This window comes from Dermacentor andersoni, chromosome 3 (genome assembly GCF_023375885.2).
Source record: "Dermacentor andersoni chromosome 3, qqDerAnde1_hic_scaffold, whole genome shotgun sequence".
Classification (NCBI taxonomy): Eukaryota; Metazoa; Arthropoda; class Arachnida; order Ixodida; family Ixodidae; genus Dermacentor; species Dermacentor andersoni.
The window spans coordinates 45217239-45232035 of record NC_092816.1 but is presented as its reverse complement, the minus strand read 5'-3'; positions in this window follow the sequence as shown (position 1 = coordinate 45232035).

Genomic DNA, 14797 nt, shown 5'->3' with positions numbered 1-14797 from the left:
GCGTTCACGTGGTGTCCGTTTGTTGCTCTTGCTTTCGTGTTTTTTTTTTTTTTCTTTGTATTAATCCATACTGTACTGCCATAGGGCTCTATTTACATCTTCCAATAAATATTGCGTTGGCATCTTTTTCAGATCGCTCAACGCTTACGGAGACTCAACGAGTTCGAACCCTTAAGCTAAGCCCACCTGCGTCGCAACAAACAAAAGAGGCGCATGGCTTTGTGCTCACTATAGAGTCCGCGTGAACCTGAAACGGAGCATTACCTTCAGCCGTCGGAACACTCGTCTGAGGCGATTTCTTCTTCGTTGTCCGTGGGGGATAATGGGTGACGGGATCGCGATCTGCAAAACACGAGAGAATGTTGACGCCAAGCTTGTTCCTTCGACGCCGTCGTTTGCGTTGTGACAAAGTCCCTGCATACCACCACTGCCTGCGTCTCCCGAGTATGCATTAACATCACGAGGATGTTTACTTTTGTAGCTACAGATTTTGTGGGATTCTCTCCCTGGCTTTATAGGTGGCCTTGGGTGTATGGTCAGTATCAAAACTTTTTCCTTTCTTTTTTTTTTTTGCTATTCCCAATAAAGGAAGGTGTGGCGCTTCGTTGTGCTGTTGTATGCCTATACATACCGAAAAGTGTAGGCTTCAGGTCGGCATATTTCTCGCAAATCCAAAGGTGTTATTCTTGACAGTTCCGAGGTTCCACCACAGTGCGAAATTGGCTGTCTATAGCCATCGCTCATTGGCTCACAGGACGCCCGCGTGTTCTCTGATTGGCTCAACATGCAACATGACGGATTTTGAGTGTTCGAAATAGCACCTCGAGATACAATGAAGGCGCGTGTGTCAGAATGGTTGGGTCTCTACTAAAACACCGTATCATACGATTTCTTTCTTTTCGTTTTTGTTGGGTAACGGTACATTTTGTTTTCTAGAGCACAAGAACTAGCACTAAGGTGTGCAGTTATATGAAACAAGAACTGTACCGGTGGATCACTCACACCGCACGAATGACGAGTGAAGTTTATTATGCAGTATTTTGTACTCACTATGCGTCGGTTTCAATCGCATGTTTTCTTTTCTTAAGCTTTCTTTTTGGTTGGCTTAATACGTGTGCAGTCATTGTCAGTGTGCTGTCAGACTTGTCATGCAGCTTTCATTGTAGAAAAGATTTATTTTTACAGCCATGATCGTGTTCAACGTCAAACCACATTCAGGGCGAGCCGAACCGCCCACATCACATCCTTCACACGCACAGCATCGATGGGAAACTCGTATATAGATGGTGGCAGATTCCCCTTCTGTAGGTAATGTTGTAAGGAGCGAGTAACCCCCACATCTATCTAACTACCTCAACTCCCACACACACACACACACAAAAAAAAAAGACGCAATGTCTATAAATAGCTACTCAAAATTATTGTGCGAGTATACTCAAATTCTTAAATAGAAGCCCGCTGAGACATAAGGTGAAATGTCATATGGAGTAGCCATAATTATATAGTGAGCAAGATAATTATATACTTACAGATGACTTTTTCATTTGAGTCTCGAGTGAAAGGGGGCACTGTAACAGAAGAAAAATTACGTTGTCCGCTTCTTTTTTGTTCTTTTCACCAAATTATTTGTGCTGTTCCTCTTGCTCAGAAATCCAGTTTGTAAGCCCCCGAAAGAAAACACAGGCGATGAACTTATCCACATTTAGCCTGTAAGCGGAATAAGTAAGTTTCTCCCTGCCTTTCCTTCTCCCCCCACTTATACCTTCCTTCCTTGAACCTTGTGTGTTGACTATCTACCATGGCTGTAAGTGAGCAACACAGCATTCTGTTTCATTGTTGGATAAAGAAAATTCGCTTCTGTCATCACATCTTTAACGCACTTTATTGTCAGTGGTTGTTTCATGCGCCTTACCCTTCTTATGTTGACCGGGTGGCTTTGGTCCACGTCTTTTTATCACAAGTGTTGTTATATGTGCCATAGACGTGCTCTGTTGACTAGATCGCGCAGATCTGTGGGTATTATATGCGCTATAGGCGTGCTCTGTTGACTAGATCGCGCAGATCTGTGGGTATTTAAGCAGGTGGTTCTTCAAAAATAAAACCAGTTGTTAGAAAGCGCTCGTCCTTGTGTTGCTGCTCTTCTTCGTCCCTGTTTGCTTGCGCACAAAAACCTTTAAGTTGGAATATACCACAGAATGAAGTCTGCTAACGCTATTTTTGCGAATGACGAAGCACTATATCCCGAGTCCTCCGCGCCGCGGTGTTGTAGCTATGCTAACCACACGGATGAATTTAGCCACTGTTTGTGCTTTTACGCGTAAGCTTGCACGGCCCGTCTGTGAGATCAACGAGATTACGTTTGAAGCCGCTAGGAAAGCGAGCGCCGGACATGGAAGGGGTCTGGAGGTGGAGAAGAAAATCGCTGCAGCGCTCGCTCTGCGTGAGCGCGGCGTCTCTTCCTTGCATGTGTAGTGATGTGCGCTTTGCCTGTGGCGCGCCAGGCGTTTTAACGTCGAGGTCAATGTAGCGACCGCGGCCGCGTTCGCGCCTTTACCGTTTGTGCATCTACGCCGTGGTGCTCGTTGTGCATGTTCGCGATGTGCATACGCTTTCGCGTAACCAGCGTCCACTAAGTGAAACGCCGCTGTAGCTTCTCCAATGCAGTCGATCTCTGTACGGCAGCGTTGAACCATTTCTTTCTCTGCACATTTAAAGCGAAAGTTTTACTAACTGCGTCGAGCCGAGTTTCGCCGTTGCCAGAAATTTGACCTTCATTTGACCGTAGCTTCGCGCAACGCATCCCGTGACTCGCCGCGCCGAGCTCCGCCGCCGCCACTGGGTTGGCGCATGCGCTCTCCGCAGCTGGGTTTCCGCCTGACCACGTGACTCGCCGCGCGCCTGGCTAACGGGAGCGCCGCGATCGCCTAGTCAATGCGAGCGAGGCCGGGCCGTCTTCTCTGAGCGTTGCGCGGAAGCGATGAACACGCTTTGTTGCCTTTGTTGCCCTAAAGCTGTTGAACAGCTTTAAGATGCCTTGGAGCGCAGCGTCAAACCTTGCCATTGTTTTCATTGCTTGGCCTACGGGCGAAACTGCCCCTTTCTTTTTCTTTCCTTTTATTTATCTTTCCGTTACGGATTTCGCGAGGTTGGTGGTTAAGTTACCTCGAAATTTATCGTTATTTCATCATCCCTTTTCAAAACGACGTAAGGACAACGGCTTTATGTCTCTTAAATGCTATATAATCGTTCAATTCGGCTAAGCGAGCATTTCGGCGTTTATGCTGTCTGCTTAACGTACTTGTGTGAAAGGTAACCTAAAGCTAGCGCTTTATTTCATTGCGCCATAAAACGTGCGCGTTATTGGGTGCACCATCGTATGAATAAAATACCACTGTAGATCCACTTTGAAATACCTTAAAGTACGGAAACCCAGCAATCTAATAATGACTGGACCGTTCAAACTCGAATTATTAATTCGGACCGCAAAGAACTAGGCCGTCAAATGATCGTAAAAAAATGTTTTTATACTTGCCAGAAAGACCTTTAGGGTCGAAAGGTGGAGGCATTGCTGGAAGAATAAAAAAAGAACAGCGATGTTTGTCATAACCTTTCAACGATCGTAAGCTGTGCATCTCAACATGTTTTCAGTATCCTCCAGCCGCTAATCAGTGACAATACTGTTATTATTAAAGAAAAGTGAATGAAAAAGTGATCTCACAAAAACACGAACACTATATGAAAGCGCGTGCTACTTCTATCCGCATCTTGACTAACATCCTTAACTGTTTTGAAACAGGCACTGCGACTTTATTGAATACGTCTCCCCCCTCCTTTTCCTAATCCCCATTATAGGCCTTCGAACCACCCCTCAATAAATGCCTCTTGTCATCGTCATTAAATGGGCTCCTTCACCATCGCTCGCTGTCATCCTTTACACATATAACATTAAACGAAGGCTAAGTAGTTTGTTCGCGAAGGTTAGGGAAACTAAGGGTTATGTGCGTACCCTTCTCCTCATTTATTTAGTGAGCTTAGAGCATGTAGCTCTCCAATGTTTAAAAGACTGATTTAAATCTTATTTCGCTCGAAATGGGCGGGCCACATCATGCGGTGGTCGGCGAAATATCCACCAAATTATTTTCCCCTTTAACTTTACTAAAACGTAGTGCTTCATTACAACGAAGCCCACTTGTCTCGTGTAGCAAGCTCTTCTGCGTCTTAGAGTGATTTCGCATATTGGTCCTTTTTCCCCCCTTAAACTACAGTTAGCCATAGAGCGTGATCTTTCTTATGACATAATGAAGAGAAAAAAAAGAAGGAAAACACTAGTTGCCGAGAAATCAACGCCTCGCTGTTCCAACTTCTTGGCAGCACGGGACATCGCTTCGTTTTCTTGCGCGTGCGTGCGTGTTTGTGAGCGTGCGCGTGTGAGTGTGTGCGTGTATGTGCGCGCGTGCGCGTTTCTTCACAATGTGTCATATTACGTAGGAAACCAAAACTTATGGATAAATCATACATGTGGTCTTACAACGACACGAACGTTATTGTATATATGTATATATATGCTATGCCTTCGGTGAATACCGCTTTCTTTTTCATTTTTCATGCGCTACTGATTGAAATATTAGAGCTAGAATATTCCACATGTATGAGTATTCCCAACGCATTTCGCCACGCGCAACATACACTGACACTTGAAACTTTAGCCAGTCTGTTAAGTTCTCTCCCGTACATGGGCAATTTCGTTCAAGTCTCCCTTTAGCAAATTTGGCGAAAGCGTTTCAAGGAGTCAAGGATTATCACAGCCATAGGCGCGCTACCGAAGGGGGGCAAAGTGGGCACTTGTCCCCCCCCCCCCCCCTGCCAACAATTGGGGAGAAAGTATGCCATATCTCTATATTCTCCCACTCTAGAAGTGGCTGGTACGCCACTGAACATGACGCCGAGTTCTTTGTTCAATTCTCGTTTTTGTAGGCTGTTCTGTACGCGCCTCGAAAGCAGTGAGACAGTGACCGCAAGGAACTTCTAATCCCGTGTAATGTTAGCTGGCCGTACCCCCCCAACAAAAAGTGTTCTCGAACTGGCTCAATGCATGAGACACTCCTTACTGCGGTTCGAAATGACATAATCAGGCATAATGGGCCTGGCGAAGGCGCAGTGGTCAGAACCCTGAAAATGCGTACTTTATTGTGCTTTCAGGCATTGCTGCTATCAGTCATATAGGCGGCACCACCCTGGCACCTGGAATGGCCATCTACAGAGGTGACCACGGCAACGACTGACACTGCAGGCTACAGCAACCGCCTTCTAACAATGGATCCAGTCGGCGCCGCCACGGGAGCATGGGGAGTGATGTCACCAATCAAGTTTCTTGTAAACCCGGCGCTGCTGAGCGAAAACTTCAGTGTCACCGGCGAAGCCGCAGTGGTGCGTACTTTATCGTGCGTACTTTATCCTGCTTTCAGGTTAGTTATTACGGTTCATAAGAGAATGATGAGCGATGCTTGTTCATTGCGCTGTGCCCACATAGACTTCTGAAAATTGTTTGGGAGTGTTTTCATCTATGTAAGCTTTTACTGTGTGGAGACGTGGAAAAAAACCCTGGTCCTGGGGTCACTAAAATGCTTCCAAACGCTTATAGAGGAAGAGAAGGCTATACGAAACGACCTGAGTGACGTCGTGAAAAGACTAGATGAAACCGGCAAAATCATCGAATCCCTGACAGACATAGTATCGAAAATAGAAAAAGAAATCAAGGAAGTAACAAAGAAACCCAATTCTATTGCTAGCTCTAATCCTACCCTGAGTGAAATTCAGGAAACGATAAAAGCCACCAAAAGAAGTTAGTGGAACTGGAAGACAGTAGTAGAAGATCTAATCTTGGGAGGGGGAGGGGGGGGGTGTTTGGAAATAATGAAACCAAAGATGAAACACAGGAGACGCTCCGGCAGAAAGTTGTTAAGGAAGTACTGGAGGACAAGCTTGGTGTTCGCTGTTCGTCTGTTGCACTTATACATAGGCTGGGAAAGGCGTCATCAAACCGACCAGACATTTTGTACTTTGAAAATTATTCGGAGAAACAAGAAGTCTTACACGAATCAAACAAATTGAAAGAGACTCGTATATTCCTTCAAAATGACTTTTCTGATGAAACGCGAAAGAAACGAAAGAACTTATGGCACAGTGCTAAAACAGATAGAGTGGAAAGAAGGTTTTTTTGCTGAAAGATAGACTTCGCATCGATAATTCAGTCTGTGTTTGGAACGATGTCTCAAATGAACGTGTTTTAGTAAAGAAAGCAGTGGATGCGCAAGATGATCGATAGCTATTTGAGGTGCCTCAGCAACTGCGCATCCTCTCGCTGAATGCAAGATGTATTGTAAATAAGATACATAAACTAGAATTGCTACTTCTTGATTATAACGTGCCACTTGTTGTAATCATCGAAACATGGCTTTCGAATAAAGTACGCAGTAACGAAATTGTGCGGCCAGGTTTTAAATTATACAGATGTCATAGAAGTGCATGAGGCGGTGGTCTAGTGGTTATAGGGAAAAATAATATTGCTACAAGTTCCCTGGACCAGATTCCAAACCACGAGAGTTCATTTTTAAATGTAACAATATTAGGCTTGACATTTTTGCTTTGCGCAGTCTATAGGCCACCCGATGCTGCTGATATGTATCTCGAGGAATTGTATGATTTCCTCCTGTTGCATTGAGATCGCAATGTTGTTATTACCGGTAATTTCACTGTGCCCTGCATAGACTGGAGGCGACTCAACTAGAAAAACCACGAATCGTGTAATGTTATGCTAGACATGCTTTTAGCAATGAACCTCGACCAAGTTGTGCATGAACCAAGTGGCGAAAATGCATTGCTGGACCTTTCTGTTATTAGCCTAAACTTTTAAAACAGTTTTTCAGACCATAGCTTGCTATTATTTTCCTAGAGTGCTCCACATGCTACTAGTGATAGAATTGCCTAATTAACGTGCATACATTAACGTACATACTATGAAAGTGCTGATGATGAAAGTATCAATGATTATTTGGAAAGGAAATTAATATACAAGGGTTTCGAAGATGTTAACTTTTCATGGAAGTGGTTTAAGGAAGTTCTATATCATTGTACTGAACAGTTTGTACCCACAAGAAGAGCTAAAACAAACGTCGTCGCAACCCTGGATCAACCTTGACATCATCCACATCAAACGAAAATTAAAAAAGACTCTGCAGGCAGCGTAAGTGCGGAACAAAATCTTTTCGCGAGCTTAAGCATTCTTTAACCACTACGATTATTTATTTTGTCGTGAAGAACTTTGGACAGTAGGCGTTCGCGACTGGAATGATAGAGCAGCGAGAGGTGATACAGCCGATCGAGCCCCGAAACAAGGTTTGTCTCTCTCGTCGTCGTTCTCTCTCTCAAAGCAACAGCCCCACTGCTCGTTAGTTTACAGTACAATTTATTTATTTATTTATTTATTTATTTATTTATTTATTCATTCATTCATTCATTCATTCATTCATTCATTCATTCATTCATTCATTTATTTATTTACTTATTTATTTATTTATTTATTTATTTATTTATTTATTTATTGAAAATACCTTACAGGCCCCTTGACCGGGCATTGAGTAAGGGGGGTAATAAAAGTGCAAAGTAACTCGACAGTATACAAACATACGGCTCAAAGTTGCAGTTTAACACAAAGAAATGGAGAGGAATTGATGATAATGTGGTATCACGGCAAATATAAGGTTGGGCAGGAAAGAGGATTACACGATAAAAAAAAAATATTGGCTGGCATTATACATATGGAAAAACTGCACACAAGAACTATAAAGTATACCAATCACACATAGGCTCACATAGCGGAAATTTGCTCCTCGGCGTTTAGGCAGCTATGCTTTCTTACACGTAAAATTTGGGACACGCCTTCTAAATATCACACCGTTATCGTACTATACATTCATTGAACCAAAGCTAGAATATTCCTGTGCGCTTTGGGACCCGCATGCAAAGAAGGATATTCACCAGCTCGAGAGCACTCAATAGAAAGCGGTTCGTTTTATCCTCGGAAAGTACTGGCGAGACGTAGCTATCTCAGCGCTGATGGTGAACAAACAGATTACGCCCCTTGGGATACTCAGAAAGATAGCCGTCCCTGTCTTTCTTTCCCTTTTCGCTCTCTCTCTCCGTTTATCTTTCCAAGATAACATCCTGTACAAATATCACGCTCCCGTCCTGTCTAGATCAGCTGACATCAAGAAGAACGGTTCACACCTCGAACCATGCTGCATACCTGTCCTTAGTAGAGCAGTTGCTTCTTATAACAGTTTCTTCCTGAGAACAATATCGGAATTGAATCAGTTACCCGAGTTCGTCATTCAAGCCCCCGATTTTCATCATTGCCTAGAAAAATATTTGTCAGCGAATGTGTGATATCGATGTTTTGGTATGTTTGATGTGCGTGGAGGTCGTTTTATGCGCCGCTATTTTGGTGTCCATTTCTTTTTTACTGTTAGCTTTATTGTTAGCTTACCGATGAGCGAGTAATTTAAGGTCCCGCTCCTTCATGCAGTTGTCTGCTTATTAAGCATTTCTAATTATGAATGTACAAATTCTGGTTTCTCCTGTTCATGTAAATGATCGCTTTCAGCGTACTGCACATTCTATAGACCATTGACGGGCTGCTTACTTGTGAATATGTATCTTGTAGTCCCGCTTGTTCGTGCAGCTGTTTGCTATGAATGTGTGAATTCCGGTCACGCTCGTTCAAGTAAATGTTTTCGTACAGCTACGCCCCTCTTGCTTTGGGCCGGCAACCTCGGCGTGCAGTATATTGAAATAAATAAATAATAAATAATAATTGCGAATCATGCCTCAGGCACACATATAATTAATTTTTCCTGCGTTTAGCAGCGAAATTTATCTGTAAATTTGTGATTAGCCGAAGACGAAGATTGTGAAAAATCGGCACGCTTCTGTTTTGTTGCTACACTGCGGCTCACCATTGCCTTCCCCGCCGGTTCTGTACCAGTGCGAGGAAAATCGCAAGCGTGCGAGAGTCTCTGTTTGTAAGAAGCGTAATGTCAACATATAGAACAGTTTCAGGAACCTGTTGGGGGGAGGGGAGCGTCTCTCGTTAACATATAGGCACTAAAAGTTTCGATCAAAAAGAGCAACACACATAGATCACTTACTGTCTACAGTCGTTTCACCACCTGTATGTGAGAAAGGAGAACCGAGACCCAGACATCACTTGGTCACAAAGAGAATGTGAAACAATTCGACGACAAACCCAGCTTTGTAAGCATATATAATGGCGTGTGGAGGCATCACGAATTGCGCATAATGGGTGTGTTCAAATTCTGGCCACCATCGCACACAGTCTGCGTATATACAGTCTGCGTGTATATATATATATATATATATATATATATATATATATATACGCAGTCGGCCTTCCCGTCTAGTTTCCACGCCTCCTGGACATCTGCCATCTTGTTTGGACAGCAAAACAGCCTGCATCGCTTGTGACTTCGATGCTGTCTTCGCGAAGCTTTCACGTCTTTGTCAGAATTAGAACGACACTTATTCAACTGTCCGCTTGGCCATCGTATATTAATAAATGGGCACATGAAACAATATTCAAAGGAATAGCGACACCGCAAAACACTCTGACGACGAGTAGTAGCAGGTAGCCCAAGGAACCCAAAAATTGTCCTTGTTCTACCGTTACGATTCATGCAGGCCTCTACGAAAACGTTTCTATTTATAAATGAAACTCGCTTAGCCTGTCTAGCTTCCTGCACAACTTATCTCATTAAGAAGTAGAAGGTACAAATGAAATTTCTGTTCTAAATACAAATGCTTTGTAAAAAAAGTTTTCCATTGTAAACAGTGAATAGCTAGATAATTAAATGGGTTCGTCTGCTCATTCGCAGATCCATGCGTTGACTTTCACGACACTTCTTCGTGGACATAGAGCAAACGCACCTACTGTTCCAGATAAGCTTTCCGCTGCAGAAACAATAAATAGGCACTAAATCGGAGGATAAGCCAAGATGCGTTATAGTGAATTAATTTCCTACGATGCCAATAAAGCCTCTTTTGTCGCCAGAGAAGGCATAGTTAGCCAGAAAAGGCGCAAAAGCGAAAGGCGGATGGCGACGCCACCCAGCTTCCCCAACAGCTGGCGTGACGTCATGAATTTCGAGGGCGTCTTTTCGGGCCTGTCCAACTCGAACACAATTTGTATAGATGCCAAGGAAATTTATTCACCCGTAGGCACGCTTACAACTGTGGTAGGAACGAAAAGTACAATATAAGGTACATCACATGTAATACATCATACTTGATGTAAACAAAACACATTAACAAATGAAATAATAAATGGTGTCTGCTTGACACTGGCTTTGCCACACACAACAACAACAACAACAAAACTCATTACCGCATCCACGCAAAAGCATTATTGTCGGCCTCGAATTTATGAAAGGTACCCGGGGCACATACAGATAGTCTGAACTCAGACAACAGAATTGAGCATTATTCTGGCTGTAGAAATACTTTGCCTCGGGAGACGGTTTTGTACCGCGTAGACCAGCGGCGAAGAAACTCGGCTTCACCGAGTTTGAACAACTGTTCTTCAAGATGACCCCATATTATTACCCGTAGTTTCCGCATTCTGGGGTACATTGCTCTATTTGACTGTCGAGATCGTTCTGCGATGTTACGGAAGCACCACAAAACGTAGCTAGCGCTGTAGTAGACGAGACTCGCAAACCGATCTCGGCGCTGTGGTGGCCACACGATGGATATTCCGAATATTCTTGCAACTAGCTTCCAGAAGGTGCGTGCTACAACGCAGTCCTTTACTACATGCGCGTTCGTCTCTGTTTGTGCGCAATATATGCATTTATCATTCGCTACCATATGCCAGCGTTCAAGCCTGTCTCTTGTAGGTAGAATGCCCCACTGATATTGCCAATGAAAATCCTTCACTTGAGAGGGCAAATCAGGTGAAAGCACAGCTGTCCATGTTTGTGTAGTAGCTGTCCGTGGAGGTACAGCTGTCTCACACAACATTTCACAAAGCCTGGAAACTGGTGTCGCACGCCACTTTGTAATTCTTAGTTGTACAAGCTGGCTTTGCAAGCGCGCAGCCGCCGCATACTGCGGTGCTGGCGTTACCGCCGTCGGAAGCAAGTTGCCTGTACTCGGCGGCATAAGCGTTCGACGGTAATGGCCCAGCCAATAAAGGAGCAGTGGCCTACCAGGGTACTCATCATCATCAAGTAGATCACATGTACTTTTAGTGCACAACAGCCTACCGAATGTAACTATGCACGGCAAGCTCCATCCTCCGCTGGATTTTGGCAGACGCAAAAATTGCTGCGCTACGTATTGCGACTTGTTTAGCCAGAACCATAAGAAAGAAGTGAGTTTGCTACTCGTACTGTTGGTGACGGCGGGAGAGCTACCCTTGCAGCAAACCACAGTTTACTGCACAATACGTTCTTAATGAAGAAAGCCCTTTCTGCCAGCGGCAGTGGCGACGCAGTCACTGCTTCTGACTGTTCTTTAATGGAGCTGACAATGTCTCGCCACGTGTGAGGTGAAACACCACTTGTACAAAATTTGATACCTAGTATTTGCATATATATGCTCGGTCTGTTTAATGTCCCCTGGTAGCGTTATTTCGCCGCGACCTAAATTTAATGCTTCACATTTTTTCATAGATGAGACAGCCAATTAGGTTCGCTTATTTCTTTGACGTCAAGCCGTTGTGCGGGTTTAAAACGGCCGTTTTCACAGTATAGATCTCTCTTTGTGTCACTGGTTTTAGGAAGACACTTCAGCTTCTTGGCAAATGCTATGGCTGATCCTGACATCAGTGCTCAGCCAAAGATAATATTTCAGCATGAAACAGCAAGCTTTTATTCTACATTTAGCCTAGCATTTACATTAGCAGAGTACAATTATTAGGCTCTCAAAAGATTCCAGTTGGCAGGGCACTCTTCCGAAGGTGAAGGGCAGTAGGTGCACTGCGTTTCGTGTGGGGAGCTTGTAGTAAATTATGTTGTCACCGACTATAGTTAGTTCATCGATAAAGATGGAGTACATTGTATTCTAATGAGCAAAAGGCTGAACTGCTAGCTCCACCACGGCCCATATACAAGAAAATATATCGAAACTTGTGACGTCACACTGACGTGCCTGCGCTGTGGTTTTGGCACATTTCTTCCGAAAAATGAAAGTTGCACGTTAATTTTTTTTTCGAATTATCAACCTATATTATCCTGAAACATACGAAAATATTATTCCGAATGAATACTTTAACTCCCTGAACTGGTTTAGTTTTTCTGCTTAGTGTCACTTTAAGTTTGTGCGTTTTTTTTTTTTTTCATACAGCGATGGCTGCGTGAAAGACCGTTTTGCAAGTGACATGGTAATGGCCGAACGTAACGCAGATATTCAGGCGACATATTGTCTTTCTTTCTTTTTGTGTGTATGAAAAACTGACGCATCGTGATGATACCGAGACTCAAAACCTGTATCTAGATGATCGCAATATGAGTGAGCTGGGCACAATTTGTGTATAGTTCTAGCGGTCTAGTGTCGCACTCATACGCAACACCGCACTATCATATTTACTGCCCTTGCAGATGTCCTGACTGCTGGCCTTGTTTTCTATCAAATTATTCAGCCATAAAACGAATTATACTTAAATATGCCTACTGCAACACTTATTCGTCAGCAATAGCATAATTCCTTTAATTAAGCAAGCCTTTCTATGCCTACTTTTCTCGGTTTTGGGGTTTGGCGTGTTATACTTGGTTGGTCTTTCGCCGAGTAAAATTCAGTTTACTGTTGCACTATCTACAGGCTAGGCCCGGTCTGATGGGCGTGCCGACCCTGGATACAGTGTCATAGCGAAAGGGGCCGATTTCGGGGCAGTGTAATGCGCGTTGACGGGAGTTACGTGGTGGAGGTCTCCGCATCCTGCCGTCTCCACTGGCAGGCAGCTAATCGATATTGTACAAATACAACACGCTGTGCAGAATATGATCAGTTGCATGGCATTTCTTTAACCGTCTCACCAAAAATTTGCTTCTCAGAACCCCGCATGTGGGTAGGACCTACATAATTTCTTTTGTACTCAGATGTTGCTGGCCGGAATGTATGCTTTAAACATACTTGTTATACGCGTTAACTTCCATGTAAAAGGGGCTCGAACTTCTCCAGGAAAATGATTTCGCTTTTGTGTCGAGCCTCCTTCCATTTCCTGAACGAAAAACAAAAATTCTTCTATCTTAAAAGGAAGCTTTAACTCGGGTTCCGCTCTTCAGATATATGTAAAACAAGAAATGCTTTTATGAGACAACCGCGGGACCGATTTGAATAAAATGTGTAGCATTTGAGAGAAGAAAATAAATTTTAATGATTGTAAGAAACGGGGTTTTGATTAAGAGCATGAATGTCTTTACAAATATTGCCGAAAATTGACAAGTTTCAAAGAAAATAGAAGCAAGCAGTTCACAAATTCGTAACTCTGCAGCAAAAACAGATACCGCGGTTCTGTAAACCGCGTCAGTTAAAACATGTAAAGCGAACAAATTCGACATATTTGTCTACAACTGTCACGAATTTGTTTCAATGTTTATACCAGTTTTGCAAAAATGCTACTCACATAATAATCGAATCATTCCGAGCTGTGTAAGTTGACCATTTCTGTGCACTTCAGATGTATTATTAGGTACAGTTTTCAGAATTATTGTATCACCCCTGAGTTACATAACTGTAATGTCGACAATTTCGTTCACTTCTTTAAATTTTGCAATGTTCAACGAAATTATTTAAAATGTGACAATCTAAATCGACAATTCGCTTCTGCCAGTCACTTGATTTTAACTTTTTCCTTTAAATGCAACAAATTTCATCAAATTCGGTACAGTGGTTGCTGAGCAGAACGATTTCTGCGTTCCATCTATTTGGATAGGAGTCCTCAAGCTTCCTTGTCACTGCATTTTACAGTTTCAAAACTGATTATAGTGTTGCTATTTGGTGCGCCCTTGATACCCAAATCTTATCGCAGATCGTACCACCGAAGTACCCCCGGCTGGCAAGGAACAAGATGAGCAGGAGGAACAGGGCCATGAGAAGGACGATGATGACGCAGTCTCTGGCGAGCTCCCTGGAGTGGCGGCTGTCTCTCTCCCGTTTCCTGAATACGAAACCGGCAGACGAGCTCACCAAGTTGGTGAGTGAGTGAGTGAAACAACTTTATCTGGTCCACAATAGACGCGAGCAAACAGCGTCACCTGGCTAGGCCCACTTTGGTAGCAGAAAATCAAACAATACTCATTTACTTGGTCTACGTAAAGCGAAGTTTAATGCGAAAGCATTATATGCCCCATTAAGCGAAAATCCGGCGGCGTGACCGAGCGATGGTACCAAAAATGGCCGACAGCGCAAAGAGTAAGTACGCGTCAAAAATACTCGAATTCACGTCTGCTTTCTCAGAGAGGTTCCTGTAAACAAAGTAAATTAATGGCTTTGAAAGGAAAATTTGGTGCAATTCGGGCTGGGTGGGTATCGAACACGGGCGTCGGCGGGGTGGGGGGGGGGGGGGAGGAGAGGGGCGAGACGAGGAGGCTTCGCCCAGGCCACGGGGGTTTCACGGTTTCACGGTCGCACGGTTCCGGCTGAGTAAAGGCTATGCGGGATGCGTGTGTCCACGTCACGCCGCAGTCATCTGGCTGAATAAACGTGTGGCCTAGTGCGTGCA